This window comes from Crocodylus siamensis, chromosome 5 (genome assembly GCF_052110815.1).
Source record: "Crocodylus siamensis isolate JL-2025a chromosome 5, ASM5211081v1, whole genome shotgun sequence".
NCBI classification, from domain to species: Eukaryota; Metazoa; Chordata; order Crocodylia; family Crocodylidae; genus Crocodylus; species Crocodylus siamensis.
The window spans coordinates 79,457,086-79,472,892 of record NC_143399.1 but is presented as its reverse complement, the minus strand read 5'-3'; the positions used below and the strand labels follow the sequence as shown (position 1 = coordinate 79,472,892).

The following is a 15,807-nucleotide window of genomic DNA, read 5'->3' as shown; positions in this document are numbered from 1 at the left end:
TCACCTCTGCTCCAGACTGTGCTGCCTGGTACAGTATTCTGGGAGCTGACCTTGCCTGTGAAGGCTGAGGCAAAATAAAGCATTGAGCACTTCAGCCTTTTTTGTATCCTCTGTGACAAGGTTCCTGGAAGTTTTCAAGAAGAGGCTGGATAAGAATTGGTTAGGGATGATTTGGCATGGTAATACCTGGAATGGGTAGCAAAGAGCAGCAGTGGACCTCACCTATGCATCACTTGAAGATCACGGGTGGAGTTTTGCAGTCCAAAGCATAGTCACAGTGCCTGGTTGGTAAATGACTAGTGTTTGGTGTATCTTCTGACTTTCATTTGTTGGATGAAATTTCCAGGCTTAGTAACCTGCTGGATGGGAAAATTCAGCTGCAAGGCATTCCTAAGGTGAAATGAGGCCAGAAAACAGAATAGCAATGCTTCTGTAGATAATGTCTGTTAGTGCTAAAATTGCAGCAGTGGAGAAAGCTTGTTCTATCTAGCAGCCATGACTGTTAAAGGTGTGGATGAGGCTCTGTGGCAGAGAGGCGACTGTAAGCTCTTTCTTTCATGAGAAAGTATTGGGGGATACTGCCACCTGCTGTCTCCCCAAACCAAAATGGGTAGTTGGATGATTGGATCTTTGATTGGGTTTTGTATTTGACAGCTTTCTTTTGGGTAATTCACTGCAGATGCTCCAGAATGGTCAGGTATCTTCCTCCTTCTCCCCCACCATGTCCTGCTATACTGCTTCAAATTCATCCCTTATAAAAAGTAGTAAACAGTTCTGGATGTGGTGTCATAGAGCAATGGGTTGGGACTCAGGAGACCTCAATTCTGTTCCTAGCTCTGGCACTAATTATCTGTGTGGCTTTGGGCAAATCACTTCACCTTTCTCTGCTGACTCTGTGATGGAGATAATGACCTCCTCTGTAAAATGCACTCAGATCTTAATGAAAAGCTGCTGCTGTTGCTACTGCCGCTGTTGCTGCTGCTATGTCAAGCAGATATGAAATTGGAACAGCATAAAGGTGAGTGTGCCTGACCTTGAGACTTCACACAGAGATGAGAGGGAAAATATTGCCACAGGAACAGTGTTTAATTTCTGAGCAAAGGAGTCAGTGTTAGGTATTCTTTTTCTCCAGCAAGGAAGGTTGTGTCAGGGAAACTGTGACTGATTCTTACTTCCTTCATCCCCGAGTACAGTTTTGGGTTCCTTTATTGGTATTGTTTTGCTCTAATCTTTGTAAGTCGAATCCCCAGGGATGTCAGTGGGAATGGCATATGTTGTACAGCAATTAAAGGGAGCATTTGGTCCCATTTTCACAATGTCAACATGAATTTGTGAAATGTTGCAGGCATCCTAATAAGACTAACTCAGTCCATTCATACACAAAATATTGCACTACGAAAAACTACGAATTGTGGATTCAATTCACTTCAGTTTTCATAATTAATAAGGACAACCAACACTGCTGTTACATTTATTTCATATAATTCATTGATACGTATGTGAACTAGCTTTCCATGTTTATTTTTTTAAATTACAATACAGCCGTGTTTAAGGTATAGTAGAATCATCCTATGGAATTTGTTGCCTTGGACGGCACAATGGACCTACATATTAGCTTTAAGATAGGAAATTAATAAGAACATTGGATTCAAAATGAAATGGTTTAGCACAAGTATGTTAATCTGTGTAGATAATAGCTTTTACTCAGTAGCTACCCTTAAGAAGTAAATTATTTAAAAAGAGATATATTAAGCTAAGATTCAACCCCACCCTGCTTGACAACAGGTGCTTTCCAATCATTAACTTGTGGCCCCATGGAGAAACAGAGCTTGCATGATCACCTGCAGTAGTGACACTCGGCAATGTTATATGACTATGTTATGTGGATATGTTTGGGGGATGCTGAATATTATCACTTGAAATTGTCAAAGACATCTTGGCTTAAGTCTTAAGTCTCTGACTCTTTAATGACTCCATGTGGCTTTCTAACTCATCCTTAACATGATCCCTTCAAAAGGAAAGAGCATATCAGTACTGTCAAATGACCAAACATGGGAGCACCACTGAGAGCTACAGCATGGCCATACTGTGCGAGTTGTGCCTCAGAAGAATATAATGTAGTAGCTCCTAGTGCAGCACTAGGTGTGCATCAATAAGCAGAGTCAAGACAGAGAAATGATTGCAGCAGTGCTGCACAATGGGCACCTACGTTACATTTCTTTGGGGTGCAGCTGCCACAGAGTAAGCATGCTGCATCTCACTGAAGTGCTCCCTAGTATGGCTATTTTGTGGGTATATGCCCAAAGAGTCCTTACAAGCTGTGTCCTTACAAGCTGTGTTGTGACACAGCTACAGTATTGACTGGGGACAGAAAGATGCTGTCTCACAGCCCTGATACATCTTCACCAACTAATCCCTAGTTGGGTTATGTTTGACTTCCAGCATACAAGACTTGGATGCTCTTAGCTTTCTCTTGACCCAAGTAGGTCTTGGCACTGGCCACAGGCTCTTTGCCTCCCACCACTTTGCAGACAGCATCCTTTTTGTGCCCAAGTATGCTGCCCTGCTGCCTGAGACCTCCAGGACCAGTACTGACTGCTAACTTTTCACTGATTTAAGCATATCTGTTCCTAAACCACCAGCCTTGGAACACTGTGAGTTTGCAGTTGTAGTGGAAGCAAACAGATACAGAGGCCTAACAAAGGGGTCTAAACCCAATTGCTTTTTAAATAGCACAAATGATGTACACATCTGGACAAAACAGTAAAACCCCACATACATTTCTTTGCCTTAGTGTGCTCACAACCTTGGAATATTCTCTGGAATAAAGTTAGTCTTCTGTTGAAGCTCATGGCATTTCTTGCAGCTTGTGGAGTTACTTTCTCTAGTAGGTCAGTCCCCTTTTATCTTGACTCAGTCCTGTATGCCATGAAAGCCAAGACCTTGTTGCTCTGAATTCCTCAAGTTTGTGAATCCTGCTACTTGTGCCTGACTCCTTTTGTTCTGCTCCTGGGAAATTGCCACTGCTCCAAACTTTATCTCCCTTCAGGGAAGCTGTAGAAAACTGTTTTCCCCCAGACTTTGGCCACCCCATTGTTCTGTCTGGGAAAGATATATTCTGTAGTTGGTAGCCCTTAATGACTGCCTCTTTCAAAGAAAGGCTGGCAGGTACCACTCCCTTGAGTCATTAAGATCATGAGGCAACATGAATAAATTGACAGTCATAAGACAGAAGAACACAAACAGCTCATAAAAATCAAACCAGAGTTCATAAGTTGTACATCTGCCTTCTAAACCACCACCACCACTTCCTGCCAGTACTATGGTTAGTGGCTAACTTTACTATTCTACTTACCACTGTAACTTCTGTTTCCCTTCTGGCTGTGCAGTGGGATGATCAGAAAAAGAGTTAAATGTGGCCAAGAGAAATACGATGTCCAGTAGGTACTTAGATACCTGGCATCCAGTGATGGTCCTTAACGTAACTGGAGTTACTCTGGATTTACCTTGGGGCTGAGAACAGAATTTGGCAAAAAAGGTACAGACTTTTAGCTGAGGTACGACAGTGTTGTGCTACTGGAGTCAACATAGCTGCATCAGTTTATATCCAACAAGGAATTCATTTGTAGTCTCTAATCATTGTCTACCTGTATCCTGTGCACTCAAAGGCTAAGTACAGACATTCAGGAGGTTAAATTGGCTGCCTGATTTAATAGCCACCTGATTTAAACTTAGCATGTCCCAGTGTGACGCTTATGCTTACAGACTCAGTCTCAGTGACCGACAAGCAGTCTAAACCTGCAACTGAAAATACGTTCCATGCACGCAAACTGGTCTAAAAAGTGCAGAACCCCATTTAAGATAAGCCTGGATCTATGTAGTATCAGAATCATTCGATTCAGGTCAAACAGGTGCGTGGAACTTCTGACCATTTCCCCAGCGCAGCCCTGGGACTGGGAAAACTCAGACACTGACCCACGTCCTGGGGCTGCTCTTTTCACCCCCTCCTTCCCCCCCACTGGTCTATTTTTGCCCCCCCCCAGGCCCTTGCTCCCTTCCACCCAGCACTCTCAACTCCTATCCCGCAAGCCGCTCTGGGTGCAGTCGCTTTTATCAGCATTTGCTGCTGCCAGACCCAAACAAGTAAGTCCTGGTGGGGGGGATGGGGGTGTAGATTCACTTTGGGGGAACCAACCCTACTCCACCCATGGGTTGAACCTCCCCCCCACCCCTTGTGTGTCACACCTGTTCCCTCAACCCATCCACAGGTTGCACCTGCTCCTCATCACGGGTCATGCCTGCTCCCCCATCCCACCTGTGGGTCGCATCTCCCTCCCCATCCCCCGGTGGACCTTCAGTCCCCAGCAGCCTGCTGGACCCCCAACCCCTTGGCTAGCCGCCCCCCATCCTGACATACCTAATACAGGCAGTCCTCAACTTAAGATGTTTCGAATTACAACGCATGGCACTTACGGCATTTATAAATTGACACACTGTTTTGACTTTCTGATGTCAGTTTTTACTTTACAGTGCTTGATCTGATGCCACGCCACCCCAGCAAACAAGTCCGCTGCATTGCCCATCTCCTTGGAGAACATCTGTCCAAACTGCCTCGGACACTTTCTTAAGAAAGCAGACAAGACTCCAGAAAAACCTGCAGCCAAGACTCCTGAGAAGACTCCAGCCAAGATCCCTTCAACAAGTCCAACCAAGAGCCCTTCAAAAAGTCCGGTGAAGTCACCTCAACAAAATCCTTCCAAATCAATGTAATTGCTATGTACAATATAAATACATTAATGTAGCTATATTACTCATCTTTAATTGAGTAAAAATTTCTGGGTTTTTTTGGTGAAAATAGGGTATCAGGCCTTGGTTCAGGAACCAATCCCGCATTTATAACATTATTCCTATGGGAAAATTGGTTTTGAGTTACGATGTTTTAACTTAAAATGTGGTTTTCAGGAACCATTTGTGTCGTAAGTCTGAGGACTGCTTATATTGGGCGGCCATTTTGAATCAATTTAACCTCCCCCTAATGTCCCTGAATGTCTGTACTTAGCTTGAGTGCAGCAAATAAAACAGAAAGACAAAACAAATATACAGTATTTAGGAAGAGCACAACCTGTCTGCTAATCCTACAGAATTAAAAGCAGCAGGCTACATTTACTGTTAAATAATGCTTTGATAGGAGTCAATGGGTAGTATGTTTCAGACTCCAATTACTGAAATGGACAGCAGTAGCAGGTGTTTCTAAGAAACTTATTTTGTGTACAATCCATGGAGCTGTCTACACACCAGTGCAAACAATACTTGTCATTAGCTAGACTAAGTGATGGAAGTTTTTAATGGAAAGAAAATGAGTTTTATTCCCTATGACATATCTTTCCTAATTCTAGAGAGACAGAGTTAATTATCCAGATGCTAAGTGTGGCCTAAGATAAGTTGTTTATTACCAGAAGGAGCTACTCAGATAGCAAGACAGTAGCAAATAGCAGGCTCTGGTACAGTCAAAACATCACCCTCTAGGCACAATAACTACAGGTACAATAATGGAAACCTGCCTGAGATTGCCTTTTGTCCCAACAGGTAGGCTTGGAAGAGATGTCAGTGCAAAGTTAAGGAAACACTGAACACTTACCAAAAATGAACAAAGGATAACACTGCTTGGCAAAATGACCAGAAGGCCATCATGCCTACAGTAAAAGGGGTAACAACAACCAAGAAGTACTCAATAAATGAAAATTTATAGGGCCAGAAGCAAGACACCGATTGTGTAGAGGACAACCACTGCACACAACAGATGGACTGGCAGGCTGAGAGTCATCAAGAGAATCTTAATTGGTTCTTGCAGAAATTACACATATATACACACACGCACAGTCCAGAAGCAGCTTCTGCACTGCTCAGTAGTCTGTGCTGTTGTTGCAGGGACTTCAGTAATTTCTATGCAGTTTCTCACTGTTATCGTTGCAGATATTCCCCACTTCCTATACTGTAGGAAGCCTTGCCATTTATGTAGCATTGGAGAACCTGATACAAACATACCTCCTTCCCTATCAGCCTTATGTAGTGTTGTTAATGTCCAAAAGCAGAAATCCACCAGATAAACCTCAAGAAGTTGTCAGATGTCCCTAGGCAGAGCTTCTAAAAACATCATAAATCTCACTAGATAGTTTAACTAGTTTTATACATAGTAAACCAGTACAGGATCCTTAATATGTGTGTTTCCTTTGATTATATTTTCTTGCTTGGAATTCTAAAAAATTGCTAGATCCAGAATGGTATTGTTGCATTGGTGACGATGGTCTGAATAGCAAGCCACACGTACTCATTTGAGCAGCCGGGCTGTTCTACAGTATCTTTTACACTTGAGTTCATTTGTAGAATTCTTCCAGTTTAAATTGCGTATGATATGGGGGCTGTTTTCCACACTTTCCCGACTGTTACATATAACTATTATTGTCTGTTGTGTGTAAGTATCTTTTCACAGATTCCCTGGGGATGATGATTCTGGACTAAGAAATCTCAACTATTTATATTTTCTCCTGTAACACAAGTTTACAAAATAAGTACTTACAACTTACCTTTCATCATCTGGAGGACAATAGTGATATTTATGTCTTGGGCTCTGTTCCAGAGCTCTTGATGGGGCTTGATAAATAACCATATCAACCGCCTTTTTTATGACAGGGAGTTGCTTAGCAAATATGTTGTATGCTAACCTTTTATTAGGTAGTGAGTAGTCAGCCAGAAACATTAAGTACCCATTGCTTTGCCAAAGGCTGTATAACTGCTTCATCTAACAATTACATCATGGCTTAACAGAAAGAAAGAGAAATTTGTAGGGCTACAAAGCTTGCAGTTTGATAGTCATAATCCTGGGTTTTCTTTTTTGCTCTGAATTATTTGCTCTGCATAATTACAAATCTTTGAATTTTATGTTGCCCACTTGCATACAAAACACAAGAGACAGCAGCAGAGAAAAACCAAGGGAAAGCAAAATGCATCATGTAGAAAGGGATGCACCTTCTAGAAATTGCATGGTGTTCCTATGTCCATTTTTCCTATGTCCTGCCACAGCTCTGTTGTTCAGGGTGAAGGTAAAGCTTAGTGTCTGTGACTAAAGATCAGCTGCCACAGCTGTTAATGATCATTGCATTTTCCTTTTGCCCTGCCTTCATATACAAGCAGCTCAATCCTTACACTGACACAGATCATAGACTGTCTGTCAGAACCAATAAGCTCAGCATCTGAACTCCTTGTGAGCCATGTGGAGTGGCACACAAGCCGTCGTTGGTACTGTTGGCTAATCTTTAAGAATAACTGTACCTTGTTACATTGTTCTGCATTCCTTTTAGATCCCCCTTTTTGCAGCCTTTTGATTATTTTCCAGTCCCTCAGTCAAAGAAAAGACACCACTGGGGGGGGGGAGGTAAAGATCCTACCATTTCCCTTTTCTGATTTCATATTTCACTCTTTTTATTGTTTTACAGGTATTTCTACGTAGCTCCTAGATGTGCTGGGGTTTATCTGATATCTGAACAAGTGTTGCCTAGATGGATTGGTTGGGGATATTGGGATATGACTCCATTCTACCCCTATTTTAAAAAAATGATAGCAAAGGAGAGCGGATGAAATAAGGGATAATATTTAAAATATTGATTAGATAGAGCTGGCCTGACCCAACTCTTGTTGAAATCAATGGAAAGTTTCCAGTTAAGTTCAGAGGGTATTGAATTGGTTCCCAAGTGAGACAATTGTTCCATTCAACACGTACCTGCAATGCTATCTACATGTATGTCACAAATTAACCCCTAGCCTTCACAAGCGTGGGCTACACTGCATTTCCTTTTATGGGCAGGATATGCAGGGGAAATTTACCAGCATTCAGCTATCAATAATTGCTCTTGAACCCAAGTACCAGAGCAGAACACAGTCTACTGAAGTCAGGAGGACTGACCTGTGTAATTGTTTTATAATCAATCATTTTATGAATTCTTCCTGCTGCTGCCTTTATAGATTTGTTTGCTAAAAGTACAACATGGAGCCTTTAGCTAATAGTTTTGGTATCAGTATAAATAAAGTAACAGAAGACATTAATACATTTTTTGTATTTATATTTTTATGTGTAGCTTAGAAAATGTATTTATTGTGAAGATGGAACATCTTCATATGCTGAGTTGCTTATGCTTTTGGTAATTTTGATGCTAGCTATAGCATAATATAACTCTAGTAGTTCTATGGTAAGAACGACAGTGACAGCTGAGAACAATATAGAGAAGATTCACTAAATAACCATTATCATCATCAGAACAAATCTTGAAGCCACTGGCAACAATATTTGTGAAGTCATGGATGACAGGCGAATCCCCAGAAGAATTGGAGACAGGCTAACATGGATTTATCAGGAACAAATCTGGTCAAACTAACCTGATTCCCCTCTTTGGCAGGGTAGCTACAGAAGCCTGAGAAAGATGGTAAAAGCCTTGGAATTCAAGCTGTATGGGAGATGTTGAGAGACTTAGGACTAGTTTCATGGTAGAGGTGGAGATTGCAAGGCAGGGGAGTGGGGGGCATGTGATAGCAGTTTTTAAAGATTGAAAGGCTGCCATAAAGAAGAGGAAGAAGAGCTGTTGGGGTCGGGAGGAGGAGGAGGAAAGGGCCGCATGTTGTTTGTTTTTCTTTTTGGCCATGCAGGGGGCAATGGGTTTAAACTGCACATTTAACTGAAATCTTTGGAAAAAACGTTCATAATCTCAGAATAGGAGGACAGTGGAACAAGCTGCACAGGGAACTGCTGAAATCCCTTCACAGAAAATTTTCAAGAAAAGGCTGAATAGGCAGTGTCTGTCTAGGCTGGTATAGGAATGTAATTCCCTTTGTTTTGTGTAGGGGCTTGGACTAGATGACCCTTGAGGTCCTTTCAGATCCTATGATTCTATGGTTGTGTATGTGCCTGAAAATACTAATTGATGGATTAATGACCATTATAAACACTGGGCCAAATTCTGCTTGTTTCACAACCTGAGAAAATGGGCAGTATGTGAGGAAGTTCTGCAGAGGACAGATTCCTTCCCACAAGGCTAAGGGATGACAATTGAGTAGATGCTGCATCTTTACTACATGTGGGTATCTTTGTTTGGTCAGGGGATCTGTATTGCTCTGGATCAGCAGTGGCACTGAATCAACATTGGCCTCTTTTCCATCAAATCCAGTCTGATCAGATGCATACAGGCAGCAGAGAACTCAGATTCCCAGGAATTGTCCACCTTTTTCACTATTCTGTAACCTCTGTTCATCAGAAACATATCTGTTCCACTCACCTCAGGGAAACTGATAGGCTGTTTCTCACTCAAATGAGAGAATTTCAATAAATCTCTTGGTATTCATATGGTTAGAGATCCATATAAAACAGTTAAAAATAGATTTCTGTAGGACTTTCATAGAATATTTGTATGAAAACTGTCTTCTTTGACACTTTAGAATGTGCTGTTTTTATTATAGCATACACCTAGGAGTACCCACCAAGGTGAGGTATTAATTATTATTAAAAAAATCCATGTACGACATTAAATGTCATAATGCTGGTCTGTGGGATTAGCAGAAAAACAAATAAACAGGTAAGGCAAAAAACCCAGAAAAAAAAAGACCTCAACTCTAAAACTTTGCTTAGACTTCAAACCATAATATCCCAATAGTTTTAATATACTTGTTAATGTTATTGTATTGTTAGCTATCAGATAACTAAGTGGTTAAGAGAAGTTATTGTTATTCAGGGTTCAAATTATGCATGGATTATCCATATTACAACATTGTCTCCTGCTGGCCACTGACTGAAACAGTCAATGCTTTCCAAAGTCAGATGCTGGTTCCTGTTACTGTCTCTCTTCACCATTTAAAAACATTCCTGAAGTTTATTCCCTGGAATGCACGGCGGGAGCATAAAATTCTCAAATGAATAATCTCCCTACCTCTGTTTCTCTATGAAGCATTAATTTCATAAGAACAGAAGCAGGGAAGGATCTTAAAGTAATATGAAGAGGTGGAGAGAATCTATAGAGATCATATTGTTGCTGATTGCTCGGTCTATGTGACTTACCTGGTGCTGGAGTGGCAAGTTCTCCTTTCCTGATTGCCCCCTGCACCCTACCTTGTTATTCCCTCTGGCCTCATAGGGTTCCCCCACTCTGTTATCTCACCTGCCACACCTTGATGTTATAATTTCATAGGGAGGCTGCCCCTAGGAGGCAGAAGTGAGGTCTGGGATGGTAGGACCTTGTTGGAACTGAGGTTTTCCTGGCCTTGGCCCACATTACTCTGGCTGGGTGTTTCTGCCTTAGGTTTTCTTTACCAGGACCCCTAGCTCCTGGGCCTCAGCTTGCCTCTCATGGGCACTAGGTCCCTTGGCCCCCTGGTCTCACCTCTTGTAAGCTCCAGGCTTGTGTCCCCCAGTCTTTTCTGCCAAAGGCTTGGTTCTCTAACAAGCAACAGTCCTCTCTCTAAAGTCTGGGCTTCTGCCCTTACATAGCCCACCAGGCTTTAGGTCCTAGAAATGCCCTGTGCTGGGTGCCCCTGCAGAACCCCTGTGGTCTCCATTCCTCCCTTTACAGCCACATCCAGTCCTCCAGTTTAAATGCAAACCAAAACATGAATGTTTACTCCCAAAAATAAAAGGTTCCCTTCCTGGGGTTGATCTCACTTTGCGATACAAGTACTACAAAGGCTCAAGGCACCTAGCTGTTGCTGCTTGTGGTGCAGGGTTTCCTGTAGCTTCCCTGCAGCCCCAAGCCCTTCTTCTGTGAACAACCCAGATTGGCTCTTCCTGGAGCTCTGCCTCCTGTGGCTTCTACGGCCAGACTCCCTTCTCTGGGTCAGGTCCTGGGCTTATGGGTCTGTCCTTGAGTCACCTGACCCTCTACTTCTGCTCCAGACCTGACAATCATTGCCTGAACCTAAGTAGGTGGCCATTTTATTTAAGGCCCCTTTGCCATTGTAAATCTTTTCCAGGGGCTGAGGCCAGGCATTTCACCCTGGGCTCCCTCTCCTTAGTAATGGGGCAGAAGCCCCATTTCTGGCCATTATTTTGTCTGGTTCTTTTCTTCTTGACTAGAAATGAAAAATTGATTCAGTTTTATTTTTAGCCCCTTTTCTTTAAATTATTACAATTGGTGGCAGAGCAACTGACATCAGTCATACATGATGAACTCCATACTAGGAAAAAATATAAGCTGAAAAATAGAGAGAGACTCAATGGCTTTCTATAGAGTTTTTGTTGTACTGCCTGTTAAGGACAGATCTATGTTTCTATAGCTCTGTAACAAGTTCAGCATAGTTTTGTGTCTTGAGATCCACATCTTGGTTCTTGTGAACAGTGAATTCTCTGACAGATCATCTGTTATTCTTGAGAAAGTGGAAATTCAGAGGTGGAACATAAAGGTTGGGGGGGCAAAGTCTGCTTGCATTTATATCTGTTCACCTGGTGTGAAGGTTAACGGAAGATAGTATCTTAACTTTGTTTTAATTTATGTTCTGTGTTATGTGGGAACAACTTTCATTGAAGTTGTTCAGAGTTTTGTGGATATAACAGGACAAAGGTTGGCTCTTTTTCCAAATTTTATCCCAGTGGAATCCCACTGACTTCATGTGGGTTACACAGGAGAAAGTGACACCAGATGGTTTTTTTTGCCCTACTGGCTTCAATTTAATTTAAGAAAGAATGTTTCCCTGTCCTTTCCATTATAAACCTTTACCCACTGTATTCACTGTGCTTTAGGATGGGTGGATTTCATTATTAGCTCCTCCGCTGGAAGACTTTTGACAGTCAATCTACAGTCAAGTCATTCAAATGGTTACAACTATGAATGGGTCAACTCCATGAAAGCAGAACTGATCATGAATGGAAGGTTGCTTGGAAAACTGTAGAGAATAAAATTAGTCCCCAATCTTGGAGATTTTTCTAAATTAAAGCTGGTTGGATAGATCCTATTCATGAGCTACATGACATTTTTTAAGGCTGGACTAAGTGCTATAAATGACACATCAAGCTTTCCTGGGCTGTTTAGAATTGTGAAAATCTCACTCACTGTTTTGATTCAGGATCTGTTGTCCCTTGGGAGAAAATCTGAGGGTTTAATCTTTATTCATCAGACACATGCCCTGTATACAGACTTGTACAGGATATTCCCCCAGCTGTATATGAAACATCCCAAGACCTGCCAAGAGCTATATTGAGTCACTAGAGAGCAAATACAATGTCTGTTCCTAAAGGCCAAGAAAATTGTTGCACATGTGGATAACATGGGCAATCAAACAAAATGCTTGCAACAACTATGCATGCCTTGTCCTGTGCACTCCCTGGGCATGTCCAGATGAGTGTGCATATACCTCTTGCAGCATCCCAAACCCCTTTGAGACACAGCAAGACACACGTCGGGAACAAAAAAAGCCTTCCCTGTGCTGCATATTTACAGTGTGGGGGCAAAATTTGATACCTGGATATCCAGGTACCAAAAAATACCCTGAGGGAAAAAGCGGGTCCTCCACAGAGGCAATCTGGTAGCCAGCCAGAGTGTCTCTATGGCTGGCCCTTTCCCTGGTGTTGAAGCAAGCTGCCTGCCATGTAGGGCAGGCAGTGCTGCAGGCTGCACTGCCTGGGACCTGGGCTCCATGCCAGGTAAATAGGGGATGGGGTGGGGCTGGAAAAGGGGTGGGACTACTGAGGGTGCAGGGTACCATAGGGGGGCAGCGTGGGAGGAGTGGGTTCCCTTCCCATCCCTCATGGCCCCAGTCCTCTGCCAGCCACCCCACCTGGTTCCAGCCCCCAGCTTGCTCCCCCACCTGGCTCCAGCTCCCCACTTGCTCCCCTACCTAGCTTCAGCCCCCCGCTCACTCTCCTGCCAGGCTCTAGCCTCTTGTATCACCTGCAGCTTCCTGGTAGTGGCAGTAGTGCTTGGAGCCTCATGGCACAGGCCCTCCACATGGCGTGGGATGATGGGGGGCAGTGTGGCTCATCCCTGGCCACCTGGTGTCTGTGCTGCCTCTAAGACACTGTGTGGGTGTAACCTGGTTCAGTGTAGTGCCGCACAGGGCCTTGCGCTTTTGGGGAGCTCTGGGCTGCCACCCAGGACCCTGCACAGCTCATGGGGACTGCCTGCTAGTCTGGGCCAGGTCCTCTGTGCACAGAAGCCACCCGGCCTGATGGGGGTACAGGCAACTCTGACTTCTCTATGACAAAAAAGTGAAAAGTAAATGCCAAACTGTATAGATATTTAGATTTTAATTTATTATGATGAAAGAGGCACCGGTAAGCTTCCAAATTGCTTTAAAATTGTAAATATATCAATAAAACATTGCTCAACTGCTTCGATCTCTCGATCTCTCTCTGTATATCTACCTATCAATCTATCTAGTGGTCTTTTGTTTTAATTGTGGAAGAACATGGATTTGCAGGTATTTAAAGAGCAACAGGGTTTTTTTTTTTAACCAGGGACTCTGCAGTTTTTCAATAGGGAAGACTAGAATTCCTGCTAGTGAGGCAGGTGGCAGGACCCAGGCAGAGGAGCCTGCTCAGAGTTGGCACCCAGGACCCAGCTGGAGGTGGTTGACCTCCTTGCCACTTGGGGCTAGGAGGACATGCTTTGACAGTTCAAATCAGGCCACCACACTGAGAACATCTTCTGGGTGATAGCTCTCAGATGGCTAGGCAGTGGCACACATGGCAGTAGTGCTGCACAAAGACCAACTGTGCAGCCACTGCCCACTGGCAGCTGGCTCAGAGGTGCAGATGTCTCTAATGGCCATGCAGTCCCCATCTGGATCTGCCAGGCAGCAGCCCCTGCTGCCAGACTCCAACAGTGGGTACAGGGTGCAGGGAACTCTCAGGGTTGCTTCAGCAGTCCAGCTGGCACAAGGGGTAGTGTCCCCAGATACCAGTTGGCTGGGCCCCAGAAGCTCCTGAGAGCTGTAGCCCAGGGCAGCTTTTTATACTGCTGGGGCTAGCACAGGGCAGCTTTTTAAAATGCTTGGGTCAGTGCAGGTGCTGGCCCTGGGATCTAGCTCCCCCTGGCTACAGATCCTGGAGGAGCTGGGCAGGGTTATTTTGTCCCAAGAAGCACAATTTGCCCCATAGCAAAGCGCATGTCCGGGCATGTGTGCTGAAGCAAAAAGCCCTGGTTCGAATTTATGCTGCTTCTATTTGAGCTGCTGCAAGCGCACGTGCCTGCATGTGTGGATGTGCCACCTACGTTTTACTACACTTTGATAAAGAGGTTGTAACAAAGTTGAGGACGTTTAGAAATTATTGCAAGATTAGATAGTTTGCTTTAATCCATTCAGGAGTGGGAGCAGGCTCCAGCAATAGTTGATAGGCCCCAAGGATGCATCCAAGCTGTGGGGTACAGGCAGTGAGGCAAAAGAAAAGAGAACCTCCCTGTTCACATGTGAAGTTTCCCAACCACCGGTAGCAGGCTCTCACTGGAGCTGTGAACAGGTGGTGAGCTTAAATGTAGATCAGTGCCTACAGAGCACAGTGATTGGTGCTCTATAAATATCTCAGCTAGATACAGTAGTTATGAAAGGTCTTGGCTGGCTGACTGTGCATGGGACATTCTCAGGGATTAGGCGTATCTTTGAGGCAGTGCACATCAGCTTTTGCTTACACACCCCTTATTTAGCCTGGAGGAGGAGTGAAGAGCAAATAAATGAAAAGCCCAGCCTCCCTGGGAGAGCCCCTTTTGATCCCCAGCTCTGGACCATTGCAGATTCCACAGCAGGGCTTAACCTGCCTGACAGAACAGTCTCTGTTCTTGTCAGACCAGATGGGGTGGAGGTGGAGAGGCCTCATGAGTATTTGATCCTGCTCTGAATGCACTCTTTGAGAATATGCAAAAAGAAAAAAAAAACAGTTAAAAACAAACAAACCAAACCTCCTCTATCGTAGTAAAAAATTAAATTATTTTGTGTATAACAGTCAGTCCCTGAGAGAGACTAGACTGACCCCTAGGTAGCAGGAGAAGGCTATGTGACTGAGCAGTCCTTCCAAGAAAAAAGGCACCATTCACAATGCTAGCAGTAACTTGCTAGTAAGTAAATCATTCTCTTCATTGTTGGCAATACCTAAATTAATTGGTCAACTTTGCACAAAAAGGAAATAAAATCCTGCAAGATAAATGGAAGAAAAGTGATCTGACTTTAGTTTTTCCTACACAGAGCAGTGCTGAAGAGAAGCCTCATGGTTGAGCGACATTGCTAAAATTATTTTCTATTTTGAGTGTACATTCAGGATAAGCCTTTTGTTCCATTCACCACTCACTCAGTGATGCACTGCTCCCTTTTTAGTTCTCAGATTTTGTTGCCCATAGCTAATCTCTGCCAGTGTCTTAGTGGAGAGGGTATGACTTATTCCCTTGCCCCTGTACATGGCCTCTGAATTTGGCACAATGTGTTGGAATCTGGGAGAGGCTAAGTTAGTGAAATCAGCAAGCTGTAGGAGATGGGGTCTCTCTGTAGGACAAGCAGCTCCTGGAGGCACAAAAATGTGCAAATTACAGCCCAGTGTCCAAAAAAAAAAGACATTTAAAATGGAAATGCATTTAAATTATTGCCTTTTGGGCTAAATTATTTCCACATCTAACTTTACTGTCTCCAAGCTCCCTCATGGCTCTCATGGCATGTAAGAACAGTGGTGAAAACTCTCCCCCTTTAGAGGGCCAAATTCTTGTCTCATACCCATGTTAGCCCCACTCCTGAAGTAGCAGGAGCTCCATACTTTGGGGCTGACTTTAGCTATTAGCCAGACCTGTGAGGTGG

The 15,807-nt window shown here is 43.6% G+C and overlaps 1 long non-coding RNA gene across 1 annotated transcript in view; it reads left to right on the top strand.

The window, feature by feature from the left end:
- Positions 1 to 12,429, top strand: part of LOC149864332 (uncharacterized) — an 80,037-nt gene extending 67,608 nt beyond the window's left edge. The window contains exon 3 of the long non-coding RNA XR_016442624.1: positions 4,531 to 12,429. This is a non-coding gene — a long non-coding RNA (uncharacterized LOC149864332). The remainder of the gene's footprint in view (positions 1 to 4,530) is intronic.
- The last annotated feature ends 3,378 nt before the right edge of the window (positions 12,430 to 15,807 follow it).